At 43.3% G+C, this 16,794-nt stretch overlaps 1 protein-coding gene across 3 annotated transcripts in view; it reads left to right on the forward strand.

Annotated features, from left to right (window-relative positions):
* The first annotated feature begins 832 nt into the window (after positions 1-832).
* Positions 833-16,794, forward strand: part of LOC137624346 (zinc finger protein 271-like) — a 118,066-nt gene continuing 102,104 nt past the window's right edge. For all 3 annotated transcript variants that reach the window (XR_011040722.1, XR_011040723.1, XM_068355032.1), the window contains exon 1: positions 833-967. The gene's annotated coding sequence lies outside the window, so the exon portion shown is untranslated. The remainder of the gene's footprint in view (positions 968-16,794) is intronic.

Raw genomic sequence — 16,794 nt, forward strand, 5'->3', positions numbered from 1 at the left:
TTACCGGGACCGGCAAAATAAGCTTAAAAGTAGGTTTGTCTATTTTACCGGGACCGGCTAAATAGCCTCTTCCTTGAAGATAAAGCCTTCAATGGGAAACTGAAGACTTTCTTATTCCGCGAGTCCTTTGACAGTGACGATTCAACAGTAAATGAGCAATTATACGTGATGTGAAATGTTGAATGCTATGAACGAACAAGATAAAATGACAGAGGAGGTCTTGTAGAGAGTTAGGGTTCCCCTGCTGTATAGGACCGGAAAACAGCCATCAAAGTCAAAGTTACTGTTTATGTACTGCAGCTTCCCATCCATCACCCTTGTTTTCAAAGATGCACTTATTCCCTCCCCCCCCCTTAATGCAGTAGGCTATTAGTTGTACTTTAGTGGTACTTAATATTTTCGTAAATACCCCAGTCCATATCATATACAGTTCTCTATTTAAGTTTTCGTCAAATTTTAGTATTTGATCCATATAGATTAGATGGATATTCAATATCTTTTTTTTTTTTTTTTTTTTTTTTTTTTTTTTTTTTTTTTTTTTTTTTTGCTAAAAACAATTGCTATTAGTACTTTATTTCAATTTTTCTCTGTGATCGGATATGTTATGTATTATTTGCGAACTCACTTGAACCCAAATAGAGATGTTTCATATAAACAAATTATTTTAATAGTAAAAAATCTTTTATTTTCAAAATAAACTAATAATTATGACTATATAAAATATAAGATAAAGTTACGAAAATCTGAAATACAAATATTTAATATTAAAAATACCATATAGAAATTATGAAGGAAATAAAAATATAGTTAAACCAAACGCCTCCAAATGTTTGTTGACATTTGTCACGTCAATAATTCGTATCCTAAGACGCTGGTCGGGTCGCTGGAGATTGAGTTGAGGCCGATAGACAGTTAGAAGGTCCGGAGCCGAACGTTGTTTTTGAAATTGACAAAACCCGTGATTATTGTAAGTGTACATGTATTGTTTTATTAGTTAGAAGACAAAAGAGGTGGTTTGGTAAGACTTTGTAGAGGTGACGAGTTCATCAAGTTCTTTTTGTGGCGTTCGGCCTTTAGCGCTACCCTACAAGTGCCAATGTAGTGTACATGCACTCTCCTAACAAGGGATACTTATATTAATTGAGGTTATAAGTACATTTTTATGAATTTAAAGCTTGACGGTGGAACTTTGGTATGCTGTATAAGCTCAGTCTGTTCTTGAATATACTAAAAACCCTTATCCTACTAGTAGCCTTGACAGGTGAATCTGTAAAATTTCATTAGTAACCAGTACCCCCATTGGAGAAAATATGAGGTGTTCCTGATGTTTTTTTTATTTGTTTAGAAGTAATTTGAAGATGGTAACTGTCAGAAACCTGTATTTTTATTTATAAAGAAGCCTTTGGCTTATCTCTTGACTGTAAATTGTCTCTCAATGCCCAAATAAACAATGTAATAAAAAATGCTTGTTAACATCTCAGAAACATTAATTATACAAGAAAAGTACTAGGATAAATATTTTGTAATGAAACTTGTGATAAACTGTTATTACCAGGATTGACTACTGTAACTCCATCTACTACAATTTTCCTAAGGTACAATTTAAAAAATTATAAAACTTAATAAACAGAGGAGCAAGACTGATAAAAGGTGTCCTACCTAGGGAAGGGGTCACTTCTATACTAATTGATTTTCACTGGCTACCGATAGCGAGAATTGAATTTAAAATATGTACAAAAACCCACCAAGTTATCAAAACCAGTCATCCAAAATATCCAAGAGAATTGCTACTTAATGTGCAGCCAATAAATTGTGTTGACGCGAGAATAGTTAGAGATGGTTTCAAACGATTGGAACCTGAATATATGTTTACTGTAGGCTCTAGAGCCTTTAAATATACAGACCCGAGACTATAAAATAAGCTTCCACGAGACATCCGAATGATTATTATTATTACTTGATAAGCTACAACCCTAGTTGGAAAAGCAGGATGCTATAAGCCCAACAGCTCCAATAGGCAAAATGGGTCAGTGAGGAAAGGAAACAAGGAAAAATAATATATTTTAATAACAGCAACAACGCCTAAACAAATATTTCCTATATAAACTAGAGAAACTAACAAAACAAGAGGAAGAGAAATTAGACAGAATAGTGTACCTTCAAGCAAGAGAACTCTAACCCAAGAAAGCGGAAGACCATGGCAATGCCCAAAACCAGAGAACAATGGTTTGATTTTGAAGTGTCCGTTTCCTAGAAGTGCTACTTACCATAGGTAAAGAGTCTGTTCTACCCTTACCAAGAGGAAAGTAGCCACTGAACTATTACAGTGCAGTAGTTAAACCCTTAGGTGAAGAAGAATTGTTTGGTAATCTCAGTGTTGTCAGGTGTATGAGGACAGGGGAAAATCTGTAAAGAATAAAGAATAGGCCAGACTATTAGGGTGTATTTGTAGGCAAAGGGAAAGTGAACCGTAACCAGAGAGAAGGGTCCAATGTAGTACTGTCTGGCCAGTCAAAGGACCCTATAACTCCCTAGCGGTAGTATCTCAACGGGTGGCTGGTGCCCTGGCTTTTAAGAGGAATCTGAAGACTTCCTTATTCTGTGAATCATTTGAAAGTTAGTAATTAACAGTAAATGAGCAATACATGATATGAAATGTTGAATACCTTGAACAAACAAGATAAAATTACTGTGGAGGTCTTGTTGAGAGTAGGGTTCCCCTGCGGTATAGGACTGGAAAAACAGCCATCAAAGTAAAGTAAGTAAGTAATTTGTTCCTACACAAATACAAACCATTGCCCTTTGGTAAGAGTATGACTTCAGCGAAACTGGAATGGCAATTCAAACTGTATCAAGGTTGTTATAGTTGCTTATGGTTGGAGCAACCCTCACTTTTTTTTACTGCACTTCTAATTCATTGTCATAGTCATAGTCTTCAGTAGTGAGTGGAACATCATACAGTACTGAAAGAGAAAGGGAGAATTTAAAATTAAAATTGTTTTATGACTAATAACTTTTCAATATTAAACTTACCCGATAATCATGTAGCTGTCAACTCCGTTGCCCGACAGAATTCTACGGAAGGGATACGCCAGCGATCGCTATACAAGAGGGGGGTGTACTCACAAGCGCCACCTGTGGCCAGGTACTGCAGTACTTCTTGTTGACACCACCTCAATTTTTCCTCTGTCGTGCTTCCGGCAAGACGTTCATGGATACGCTTATAATTTTGGAGTCTTGTTCACGGTTTTTGGTGAAGTATTGCTCTAAGATTTCAGCTTTCGCTATTCAGGAAGTTTTTTTTTTATTAGCTTAGCTAGCTTTTGGAAATAATTTGATTAATTATGGTGACGAAGAGAGTATGAACTCTCTTTCACCTTTAAATGGCCGACCCTTCCCTTAGACGGAAGTGTTGGTGTCTAAGAGAGTATAGACTCTCTTTCTTAATTTTGCTTAACAAAAGTTATAGATTTATTTTATATCTCTCCGCCTTTTATAGGCCTCTTCGATTAACTTCCTTTTTTATAAACTTATTAAAATTAATTTTTATATTTGTTTATATTCGACCTTTCCTAATAGTAGGCGGTCTTTTCTTGTACCGAAGTTAATTAACATTGAGCCCGTCATTTCGGTTTTACCTGTTAACATATTATGCTATTTTAATGTTTTTGAAAGAATTTCTTTGATAGTCTCGTACTGTTTCAAAGTGGAACTAACGTTTTGTTTTGTCTCTGCAGTTGTTGACGTTCAGAACGTTCAACTTGCGCTCTATCGTTACGATAGAGAGAGAATTTTCACGGTGTCACGTTGCAGTAAGAGTAAACCGTTTCTAGCGTTTTGTTCATTCTTTCTTAGCTTAATGGTTTTAATTCTAATAAAGGAACTTTTTATTTGGGAAATCTTTCAGTTTTTTTCCTTTAACAATAATATGTTTTAACGATATATATGATTGGGCTCTTCTCTCAGGTTCTAAGTCAAGAGAGAGAGAGAGAGAGAGATAGAGACGGAGGGAGAGAGAGCTGGATAAACGTTTCGTTCAACGAGTAACGTTGTTATCGTTTTTGCTCTTCTCCCTAGTCTCTTTAGGGGAAGAAGGTAAACGTTTCTAGAGTTTATTCTTGTTCTCAAGCTTTATGCGGTGAGAGATTTTAAACGTAGTTTATTTGATCTAGTGTTTAGTCTCTTTCCAGCCACTGAATTATTTATCTTTCATTAGATTTTTCTGTTACATTGTAATTCTGTTTTCGCAATTACTAACTTTTAAGGAAGGATAGAATTGCGTGTTTCAGGTACAAATCACTTAAAGTTTCGAGTTCAGTGAAATAAGTGCAAACAGAAATTCAAAAGTGATAAGTGATTAGCGCAAAGTGTGTCAGTGTTGTGCGTGAGGGTACTTCTGTGCGTGCCAGTCGTCCTCCCAGTCCGGGACCTCTTGCAAGCTCCCAAGCCCAGGGGAGAAGCAATGTCGAAGGGCAAAAGGGTTCGGCAGGCCTTGATCGGCGCACAGAAGTATCCTCGGTGGTTGCGGGCGTGTCTTACAGAGACCGTCACTCCCACCCGCAGACGATTGAGCCCTTATTTTGCTCGTCTGCAGAAGAAATTTCGGGGAGAAAACGCTGGACTCAGGTCTCAAGACCTCTTAAACGTAAAGTCCAGACCTCTAGAGTTCAACAACCCGGATGCAGTCATTGGGTTAGCTCTGACTCTCCGCAGTCATCAGGTGACTGCACACCTCCTAAGAGAGGTAAGGCGATGCCTCAACAGACCTCATCTTCTATTAAGGCTTTGCCTCAACAGACCTTATCGTCTGTTGATCCCAAGACGACTTTGCTGCAGTCCATGCAGTCGCAGCTTGCGGTCTTAATGCGTGAGTTTCAGGCTGAGAAGGTTACACCTCCTCCTGCGAGCGCTCCGCCTCACCGCAGTCCAGTCTGCCAGGCGTACGAAGTTGAGGTTCCTCAAGCTACCTTACCGCGTTCGGAGTTGCCAGTTACCAGCGTTGTGCAGCAACCTTAACCTTCCTTAAGGCAACCTCAACAATGGGAGCAGGAGTCTTATGCCTTGAGGCAAGATTTTCTTGCAGTTAGACCATCTTCGAGGCAACAACCTCTTGAGGTACGACAACCTCTACCATCCTTGAGGCAGCCACCTCAGCTCTCGCAGCTGCTACCTCAACTTTCCTTAAGGCGAGAGCCTCAACTCTTGAGGCTAGCTCCTCAGGAACCTCAACTCGTGAGACAGGAACTGAGTTCTGCGCAGCCGCTACCTCAACTCTCGCAGCTCACACCTCAAGAACCTCAACTCGTGAGTCAAGAGCCTCTCTCTGCGCAGCCACCTCAACCCTTGAGGCAAGCGCAACTCTTGAGGCAGCAACCTCATGCTATGAGTCAGCCACCTCAACGCATGCATCTGCCACTTTCTCCTCAACTTGAGCCTCTTCCCATTCAACTTGGAAATAACAAATGACAATAATAACACCTCATTACTTTCATAACTTGCATTTGTAATCATATACATGTATGCCTACACAAACATTATGATAATGGAGGTTATTTGTATTACTTAAATATAAAAATATATATGTATTCCTTGCAATATATTTTTAACAAAATCGCAAAATATGGCAAAAATATCTTCAAAACAAAAATGAATCATGAGTTATGAATGTAAGGTAAATATTATGTTGATATTAAAACCCCATGCAAGCATGCATGAAGTAATGCAGTGTTGCCAACAGGGCGAGTTTCCCTTTCCTGAGGTGAAGTAGATTATAGTACATTTAGTGCAGCTTAATTCTACGATTATCATGCCGGCTATCAAATTCATCAACAAAACAGTCTAAATCAATTCCCTCGGCACGTGCACTTTCAATGGACAGTAATGCGATATTACTCAATCTAGCACTGGTCATGGAATTTCTGAGAAATGTTACACGCCATGCAACATGCTCTGCTTACCTTACAGCATGCTCTACATACAGCATGCTCTGCATACAGCATGCTCTGCATACAGCATGCTCTGCATACCTTACCGCATGCTTCTCAGTCACACATCTTTGGTTGTTGCCAACTCACTAGACTGTCAAGCAGTTTCATAACGTTGCCTTCTAGTCTGCTGCTTTTGCACCAGTGAAACCCTCACTGAGAGAACTTAGCTTTTCTCGGATATGGTCCCTGTAGATGAGAAAGTGCTTTTCTCCCTCCTTCTGATATTCCCTTGAGGACTCTGTCATTTGGAGAGGAGCCTTTAGCTGCGTAGCCTCCTATGGACTTTTATTTAAGCATAACATGCTTCCAGGGAAGGTAATGGTTCCACTTCAGTCGCTAACCCCGTCTGTTACCACACCTGCTCCCATAGACCTTGAGCTGTGTTGCAAGACATGCAGTCCAAGCTTAGTCCTTGTTAGAGGATTTTTTGTTTACGGAGTCAGTGTGTCACTGGGAAGACGTTCAACAACCAGCAGAAGTGACTTGTTGTGACGCAGTGCGGCAACCTCAGCAACCCGATAAGGAGTTGTCTGTACGACCCAGACAGTCTAGACAGCTTCGGGTTGTCACTGTACTTCCTCGCTTCCCCATGGTTGACAGTTCACAGACTGTGCAGCAGTACCATGATCTTGTGTCCGGCTCCGTCAGACGACTGGCTTTTAAGAGCTCCCACAAGTCGTCGCTGTCTGGAGATTCTCAGATGGACTATGGATCTGACCAAGGAACTGGGCCTCCTGGTCAATTTTGAGGAGTCTCAGCTCGTCCCATCCCAGACCATTGTCTACCTGGGTATGGATCTTCAGAGTCGAGCTTTTCGGGCTTTTCCGTCGGCCCCAAGGATCTTCCAAGCCCTAGAATGCATCCAGAGCATGCTGAGAAGGAACCGATGCTCAGTCAGGTAGTGGATGAGTCTAACAGGGACACTTTCATCGCTGGCCCTGTTCATCGTGTTAGGGAGACTCCACCTCCCCCCCCTTCAGTATCATCTAGCTGCTCACTGGATAAAGGACATGACGCTAGAGACGGTCTCAGTTCCTGTTTCCGAAGAGAGGAGGTCTTCTCTCGCGTGGTGTAAGAACAGCTTTCTTCTCAAGGAAGTCTACCTTTGGCTGTTCAGAAACCCGACCGCCGTCTCCTCTCGGACGCATCAGACACGGGCTGGGGTGCGACTTTGGACGGACAGGAATGCTCGGGAACATGGAATCAGGAGCAAAGGACACTTCACATCAATTGCAAGGAGTTGTTGGCGGTTCTTCTGGCCTTGATAAACTTCAAGTCCCTCCAGCTTAACAAGGTGGTGGAGGTGGACTCTGACAACACCACAGCCCTGGCTTACATCTTCAAGCAGGGAGGGACTCTTTCGTGGAAGTTGTTCTAGATCGCAAGGGACCTCCTCATCTGGTCTAAAGATCGAAAGCTCACGCTGGTAACGAGGTTCATTCAGGGCGGTATGAATGTCATGGCAGATCGCCTCAGCCGGAAGGGTCAGGTCATCCCCACAGAGTGGACCCTTCACAAGAATGTTTGCAGCAGACTTTGGGCCCTGTGGGGTCAGCCAACCATAGATCTGTTCGCTACCTCGATAACCTAGAGACTCCTGTTGTATTGTTCTCCGATTCCAGACCCAGCAGCAGTTCACGTGGATGCTTTTCTGCTGGATTGGTTCCATCTCGACCTGTATGCATTCCCGCCGTTCAAGATTGTCAACAGGGTACTTCAGAAGTTCTCCTCTCGCAAAGGGACACGGCTGACGTTGGTTGGCTCCGCTCTGGCCCGCGAGAGAATGGTTCATAGAGGTACTGCAATGGCTGGTCGACATTCCCAGGACTCTTCCTCTAGGAGTGAACCTGCTACGTCAACCTCACGTAAAGAAGGTACACCCAAACCTCCACGCTCTTCGTCTGACTGCCTTCAGACTTTCGAAAGACTCTCAAGAGCTAGGGGCTTTTCGAAGGAGGCAGCCAGAGCGATTGCCAAAGCAAGGAGAACATCCACTCTCAGAATCTATCAGTCTCAAGGGGAAGTCTTCCGTAGCTGGTACAAGACCAATGCAGTTTCCTCAACCAGTACCACTGTAACCCAGATTGCTGACTTCCTGTTACATCTAATGAAAGTAAGATCCCTTTCAGCTCCTACGATCAAGGGTTACAGAAGTATGTTGGCAGCGGTTTTCTGCCACAGAGGCTTGGATCTTTCCACCAACAAAGATCTACAGGACCTCCCTAGGTCTTTTGAGACCTCAAAGGAACGTCGGTTGTCCACTCCAGGCTGGAATCTAGACGTGGTCCTAAGGTTCCTTATGTCATCAAGATTTGAACCTCTCCAATCAGCCTCTTTTTTAGGACCTCACATTAAAAACTCTTTTCCTCGTGTGCTTGACAACAGCTAAAAGAGTAAGTGAGATCCACGCCTTCAGCAGGATCATTGTTTTCACATCTGAAACGGCTACATGTTCCTTGCAGCTCGGTTTTTGCTAAACGAGCTTCCTTCACGTCCTTGGCCTAAGTCGTTCGAGATCCCAAGCCTGTCCAACTTGGTGGGGAATGAACTGGAGAGAGTACTTTGCCCAGTTAGAGCTCTTAGGTACTATCTAAAAAGGTCTTAACCTTTACGAGGACAATCAGAAGCCTTATGGTGTGCTATCAAGAAACCTTCTTTTCCAAGTTCTAAGAACTCAGTTTCTTACTATTCAGGCTTCTGATTAGGGAAGCACATTCTCATCTGAAGGAAGAAGACCTTGCTTTGCTGAAGGTAAGGACACATGAAGTGGGAGCTGTGGCTACTTCAGTGGCCTTCAAACAGAACCATTCTCTGCAGAGTGTTATGGATGCAACCTATTGGAGAAGCAAGTCAGTGTTCGCATCATTCTATCTCAAAGATGTCCAGTCTCTTTACGAGTACTGCTACACCCTGGGACCATTCGTAGCAACGAATGCAGTAGTAGGCGAGGGCTCAGCCACTACATTCCCATAATCCCATAACCTTTTAACCTTTCTCTTGAATACTTTTTATGGGTTGTACGGTCGGCTAAGAAGCCTTCCACATCCTTGTTGATTTGGCGGGTGGTCAATTCTTTCTTGAGAAGCGCCGAGGTTAAAGGTTGTGATGAGGTCCTTTAGTATGGGTTGCAGCCCTTGATACTTCAGCACCTTAGAGTTGTTCAGCCTCCTAAGAGGAACGCTGCGCTCAGTAAGGAAGACGAACTTATTTAAGGCAGAGTAATGGCTCAAGTCGACTTCCTTACCAGGTACTTGTAATTTCATTGTTATTTTGAATAACTGATAATATGAAATACGGGATACTTAGCTTCTTGATATACATGTACACTGGTTTTCACCCACCTCCCTGGGTGTGAATCAGCTACATGATTATCGGGTAAGTTTAATATTGAAAAATGTTATTTTCATGAGTAAAATAAATTTTTGAATATACTTACCCGATAATCATGATTTAATTGACCCACCCTTCCTCCCCATAGAACCAGTGGACCGAGGAAAAATTGAGGTGGTGTCAACAAGAAGTACTGCAGTACCTGGCCACAGGTGGCGCTTGTGAGTACACCCCCCTCTTGTATAGCGATCGCTGGCGTATCCCTTCCGTAGAATTCTGTCGGGCAACGGAGTTGACAGCTACATGATTATCGGGTAAGTATATTCAAAAATTTATTTTACTAATGAAAATAACATTTTTAATAATGTTTACTGTAACTGCTTATATACTGTATGTACTTTACACAAAAAATATTTTTATAAATATGAAAGTGTAGGAAAAGTTAATACAGATAGAGGGGCTCTAATATTAGTATGGGAGATATTTTTAAAAGTTTAAAATATACGTAAATAATAAAGTAAACAGGGCGAGGCTACTTTGCAGATTTTCATCTATTGCTGGGCTGGGGGCTGGAAACAGTTATCATCGATAGAAGAGGGAATGCTGTAATGTTACGTTGAGCCCCATCTCTTGGGAAGAAAGCTCATTGTCAGGTTCCAAAGCTCGCACTAAGGTTCCTAAGGATCGGGATCGTAAGTGACCAAACCGAAGTGATACTTGTCAGGATTCCAATCCATCTTCTGTCTCAGGATGTTCCTGTGACATTTTGGTGGCCATCAAATCACCAAGAGGAAAGAAGTGTCTGAAAATGCCTCCGATTAAGTCAATCCCTCAGAATCACCTGTCCAGCAGAAGGAGAAGTATATGTGGCTCCCTGCTTGTTCTTCCCGTGAAAAGCTGTCTCCATGCGCTTGATAACCACGCACTCAATCCCCATGAGCATGACTATCATGTACATGATTTAAAAGAGCATGGTCTAGTATTGAAATGATAAATATCACAGTATTTTAAAAGAAATTTCCCATTCTAGAAAGTTATTAAATTTATTGTAAAAATGAATTGTTTTGACTCGAATACAAACCCTCGTTATTTACATATGATTTAGATAACAATGCAAGCTGGAACACGGCTATTAAAACTTTTAACGAGTTGTGAGCAACCGGTCCAGTTGTTACTATTGGGTAGCAGGGAAACATCATTCCCATCGCTCAATCACAACATCCTCACTTTGGCTGAGAGCGACGTTCTCTTCCATGCTCCTGGAACTGGCTTGTTTGGAAACTTTAATACTGTAATTCTTTTTCTTTTTCATGCATGAGTGAACTTGAAGTTGCTCACATGCAGGTTTGTCCTGTCATAGCGGGTGTCACATTCATGTCAGCTATGGAAACGGATTCACACTGCCTTTGCCCTTTGGGCAGAGGACACTCCTGCACAAAGGCTTCTCCATGTGACGAGTGTTGAAAGTGGCCATCCTGCCAGTAGGAGTAGCAGTAAGGTAGGAGGAGGAATAAGTTTAAAAGGCATTCTTTTCATTCTGGGTCTTCCTCAAGGTCTAAGAAATCCTAATGACTTCCTCCCTCTCCTTGTACCCTCCCATCTGCCTCTTCTTGTTTGGCCTCCTCCGGGCGTCTATCGTGTAAGAGCGGTGGCCATTTACCTCTCGGACAACCCTTGGGTCAGAAAGTTCTTCCTGTCTCCTCTATTGAGGTGGTGAAACCTTCCTCCCGTGGGCAGTCTGAATCCAAAGATGCTTTGCGTATGCTGTGGCCTTCCTTTGGATTTTTGGGTTCCCTGTCGAAGGATAGGATACTGGTGGTGTTGGTTCATAAGGTTCAGCAGGATAGTACAGCTATTCCTGCCAGGGTTGGCTTCAGCACTTTCCTCCCTAGGGGTTGGATGATGTCCCCGAGGCTCCAAAGGGCAACCTAAAGAGTCTTGCGCCCACTCAACCGTCTTGGCCTCGGCTTCTGCTCGCCCTAAAGTTTGCTCTGCTCTGACGGACAGGTGTGAGCAGTTATTATTATTATTATTAAATGCTAAGCTACAACCCTAGTTGGAAAAGCAGGATGCTATAAGCCCAGGGGCCCCAACAGGGAAAATAGCCCAGTGAGGAAAGGAAATAAAGAAAAGTAAAATATTTTAAGTACAGCAACATCAAAATAAATATTTCCTATAAAACCATAAAAAAACTTTAGCAAAACAAGAGGAAGAGAAACTAGATAGAAGTGTGCCCGAGTGTACCCTCAAGCAAGAGAACTCTAACCCAAAACAGTGGAAGACCATGGTACAGAGGTTATGGCACTGCCCAAGACTAGAGAACAATGGTTTGATTTTGGAGTGTCCTTCTCCTAGAAGAGCTGCTTACCATAGCTGAAGAGTCTCTTCTACCCTTGCCAAGAGGAAAGTAGCCATTGAACAATTACAGTGCAGTAGTTAACCCCTTGTGTGAAGAAGAATTGTTTGGCAATCTCTGTGTTGTCAGGTGTATGAGGACAGAGGAGAATCTGTAAAGAATAGGCCAGACTATTCGGTGTCTTTGTAGGCAAAGGGAAAGAACCGTAACCAGAGAGAAAGGTCCTATGTAGTAGGCCTACTGTCTGACCAATCAAGGACCCCATAACTCTCTAGCGGTAGTATCTCAACGGCCGGTTGGTACCCGGGACAACCTACTCTCAGAGTTACATGTTGGGGATCCCTTTTAGCGGGTGACCCAGGATCTAGCTTTGGCTATGTCCCAAAGGCAGTTTATGGCATCGATCTTTTGCTTAGCTTCGCCCAGCTGACGAGAGACGAAGTGAGCTGTATGGAGGTCCGCCTTCAGGTGTTGAGCAGACTTCCCTTCCGAGGGAGAGTAGTTCTTCACCAGGTGTTGGGTGATCTTCCCTTCTGAGGGAAAGATATCCTTCACCAGCTTCTGTGCAGCAAGCTTCTCGCCTGTGAGAAGTTTTGCCATCAGAGGCAAAAGGGGTTGATCGTCCCAACCACGGAAGAGACTGCCTTCTCCTGAGTGGCTCACCCCCCCAGGGATTCCTCTGAAGGGCATTTGATTCGTCCATGCCCTGCTTTAGTCCATCAAAGCGCAGTTTGTCAGAGCTGGACAATGATGGTGGGGGCCTATTACCTGTGATTCCTCTCCCTCATCGTCGTTTCCATAGGACACTACATAAGACAAGCACTCTCAAGCTTTCCCTTTAGTTTCTCCTCGCAAGGAAAAACCTGATCTGCTGTTTGTGCGTAAGCACGCAGCAACCGCCTGTTCTCCCTTTCACTTACGGGAAAGGAAAACAATGTGCTTCTTTCCTACCATAGAAAAAGCGAGTAGGAGAGTTTCTCTCCCAGATGCGTTAGCAAGTGGACGCACTGACCATCACTCAGTAGACAAGTCTTGTGCAGTGTTGCGCACTCTACCATCTACCAAGATGGAAGGCCTAGCTCTTCTGCTGGAAGAAGTCACGCTCACTATTGCTATTCACATTGCTCCTTCCAGCAACTTTCTTTATCCAGACGGGCATGCATTGAGCGCTTTACTCTTCAAAGCGAGTCTCTTCACCTAGGCCCTCATGCATTGCTCCTTCCAGCAAGTTTTTTCATCTAGATATGCACGCTCTGGGCACTTTGTCTAGAATAAAAGCGAGTGCTACCTCATCAATGTGCTCTGTGGTCAGGTAGATCAACGCTCACAGGTAGAATTCATCTTGCCTGTGCAAATTGATGAGAACACGCGAGTGTTTTATCCATACTCGCTTCGCCAATGTTCGCCGAGTAGATCTATTTTGCGAGAGGAACAGCATGTTCCCTCACAAAAGAGAGTAGGTTTTTCCTCTCTTGCTGATCTACCGATTAGACAAGTAAACAGCGCTCACTTCCGCAGGGAAAACAGAGCACAGACAGACACAAGCTACCACCTTCTCGCCCCCTTCCTTTTGATGCCACTCCTAAACCAAGGAAGCAAGCTTGAGGGGCTCAATCGGAAACACTTCCGTTTACGAAGGATGCCCCTTGGTTTCTTGACCTTGTAAAGGCTTTGAACCAAGTGGTTTCAGGATCAACTACCAGTTCCCTGAAAGTTCTTTCACCAGGCATTCCTCTCATCCAACTGAAATCCTTCCTAAGGAGTGAAGGCCTATCTGACCCTAGATGCAATAGCGATGCTAGGCAACCTCCTCCGCAACCTCCTCCTAAGCCTCAGGTTTCTTCCAGGTATTAAAAATACCTAAAATCCAATGCTCCTACCAACCAAGACCCGGTCTGGGAGACGCGAAGACTGATTCCAATCATTCCGGGTGATAGCTTACATCCGCGTTTGAGTAGGGGTTCAAGATCTCCAAGGGAGATCACTTACACCTACACAGACAACTACTGTATAGGCTTTCACTTATGGAATTGAGCTGGCCAGAACTCTCGTCCACGATGACAGAGGTTCCCCCTTCTGCCCCCTCCGAAGGCCAGCGCTATCTACAGTGACTTGAAGGCGGCGGGCTCTGGGGGTGACGCGGGGGAGAGTTCAGCCGATCCTACGACGGAGGAATTCAAGGCGTCTCGAGGTTGGTTCGAGAAATTTAGGAAACGGACCGGGATTCATTCAGTTGTTCGGCATGGAGAAGCTTCGAGTTCGGACACCAAGGCTGCTAAAGACTTTGTTAAAAAGTTTGAAAGCATCATGGCGGAGCACATAGAATTAATAAAGACCTGCTACATGTTCTATGGCGTTCTAATTCTAAGGCTTGGGTTACTAGGCATATCTTTGCGGAATGGGTAAATGTAGTTTTCGGCCCTGCTGTCAAGAAGTACCTTCAGGAGAGGAATTTGCCTTTGAAGTGCTTACTTTGTTTGGACAATGCACCTGCTCACCCTCCGGACTCGAAGATGATATCATCGACGAATACAAATTCATCAAAGTGTTGTATCTTCCACCGAATACCACCCCTATCCTCCAGCCCATGGACCAGCAAGTCATCTCTAATTTTAAGAAGCTGTACACCAAGCACTTATTTAAGCAGTGCTTTAATGTCACACAAAGCACCAACTTAACTTTGCGTGAATTTTGGAGGAGCCACTTCAATATCGTGCACTGCTTAAAGATCATAGATCAGGCTTGGGAGGGAATAACTCGTCGGACCCTGAATTCAGCTTGGAAGAAGCTTTGGCCTGATGCTGTTGCGCCCAGAGATTTCGAAGGTTTTGGCCGCGAGAATGAACCTGTGGTTGCCGCCGAGGAAGACGTTGAAGAGATTGTATCCCTTGGCAAGTCCATGGGTCTGGAGGTGGATGAAGATGACATCACCGAACTCGTCGATGAGCATCATGAAGAGCTCAACACCGAGGAACTCAAGAAGCTGCAAGCCATGCAGCATGATGAGTTCCAAGCGCAGTTGAGTGAGTCGGAGGAGACCAAGGAGGTAGGCCAAATCTTAGGTACGGCAGAAATAAAACAGATGTTGGCATTATCATCAACACTTGGTCGATTTCATCGACAAGCATCACCCACAGAAACTTCAGATTTGCCGTGTTGTTGCGCAGTTCGATGATGTTTGCTTAACTCATTTCAGAAAAATCCTCAAAAGCCGTACAAAGCAACTTTCACTCGATAGTTTCTTTAAAAAATCTCTACTAAAACGGTCTAGTGATCATGATGAAAAGAAAGAAAGTGAAGCAAAGAAAAGGAACACTGAATCGAGTGAAAGTGATGAAAATTAGAAATAAGAAAAGACAAAAATGTAAAAAAAAAAAAATATATATATAAAGAATAAATAAGCTAAGTTAAAGTTCACGTAGTGTAAGTTATCGTACACGTTATCGTACAAAGTCGCTGTCCCTACCTCCTCGCTGATCTTCCATCTCCTCCTGCGTAGCAGTCTCTACACCTGTGCTGGCCTGTCGATAAGGTAAAGTGTTACATAAAAACCCCTTTTTTATTTATTATTTCTTTATTATTATTCTTGTTTTAGATATTTATGTATTATTATATTGTATTAATGTTATGTGTAATTATATGTAGCCAATTATTAAGGAGTTATTATGGGTTTTTAGGCTGAGGAACTAATTAAACAAATTACCGTGTATTCTTATGGGAATATTTGCTCCAACATACAATCGTTTTAACATACGAAGCAGTTTCTGGAACGAATTAAGATCGTATGTAGAGGTATCACTGTATACTGAAAAAAGTTCAGTGATGAAGCAATTTTCCCTGGATCATGACCTGCGAGTGTACTGTCAGGATCCGCTCTGCGAATAAAGTAGGTGAGCTTCGCCATCAGGTGTTTTAGGGATAAGTTTGATCCTGAAGTTTCTCCTTTAAAGAGCTGTCCTCCCCTGAAGTCTGAAGTTCTTCTAAGATAGACCTTTAAACATTCCACTGGACACAGTGAGACATCTTCCTTCAGAGGGCAGATTCTCCAGGGACCCCATCTCTTAGTGGGTAGCTCGTTCTTAGCGAGAAAGGTTGGATCAGGAAAAAGATTCAGTTCTCCCACTTCTGTAAACTGAATATGGCCCTCATCTCTGGATAGGGCCACTATTTCACTAGCTCTAGCCCCCGAGGCTATAGCGAACAGGAAAATAACTTTTTGAGTCAAATCCTTAAGAGAGCAATCTTCATTGTTCATTGTTGAAGCGTAATGTAGGACCTTGTCTAGGGACCATGAAATGGGCTTCGGAAGGGCTGCAGGCCTGAGTCTAGCACATGTCTTTGGGATCTTGTTAAAGATTTCGTTCGACAGGTCTACTTGGAAGGCGTATAGCAGAGGTCTAGTCAGAGCCGACTTGCACGTAGTTATTGTGTTGGCTGCCAGACCTTGTCTATGTAGGTGGATAAAGAAGGACAAACAAAAGTCCATTGAGATTTCTTTTGGTCCTTTTGCTTTGACGAAAGCAACCCACTTTTTCCAAGACGATTCATATTGTCTCCTAGTTGACTTAGACTTGTATTCTTCTAAAAAGTCTATACTGCCTTTTGAGATCCCAAATCTTTTCTTTACCGCTAAGGAGAGACAATAATGAGATGAAGGTTTTGGGTTCTCTGTGATGAAGCGAAGACAGTCGATTTCTGGACCTGTTCAGGTAGTGCTGGGTCCAGAAGAGGGACCAGCCTCAGCTTCAGTTACAATACCAGAGGGAACCAGTTGCCACTTGGGAGCCACTAGAGCTGCTGTTCCCCGAAAGGATCTCAGCCTGTTGAGGACCTTCATGAGGAGATTGGTCGGAGGGAACAGGTAAATCCGGTTCCATCTGTTCCAGTCGAGGGACATGGCGTACGCGCCTCCGCTAGGGGGTCCTCGTATGGGGCTACATATCGAGGTAGTTTCTTGTTGTCGCTCGTCGTGAAGAGGTCGATCTGCAGTTCCGGGACTTGATGCAAGATGAAGGAGAATGAGTCTGCGTCTAGGTACCATTCTGACTCTATCGGCTTGAGCCTGGATAGAGCGTCCGCTGTCACACTGCGGAACCCTTGAAGGTGAACTGCTGACAAATG

This window comes from Palaemon carinicauda, chromosome 31 (assembly GCF_036898095.1).
Source record: "Palaemon carinicauda isolate YSFRI2023 chromosome 31, ASM3689809v2, whole genome shotgun sequence".
In the NCBI taxonomy this organism is placed as follows: domain Eukaryota; kingdom Metazoa; phylum Arthropoda; class Malacostraca; order Decapoda; family Palaemonidae; genus Palaemon; species Palaemon carinicauda.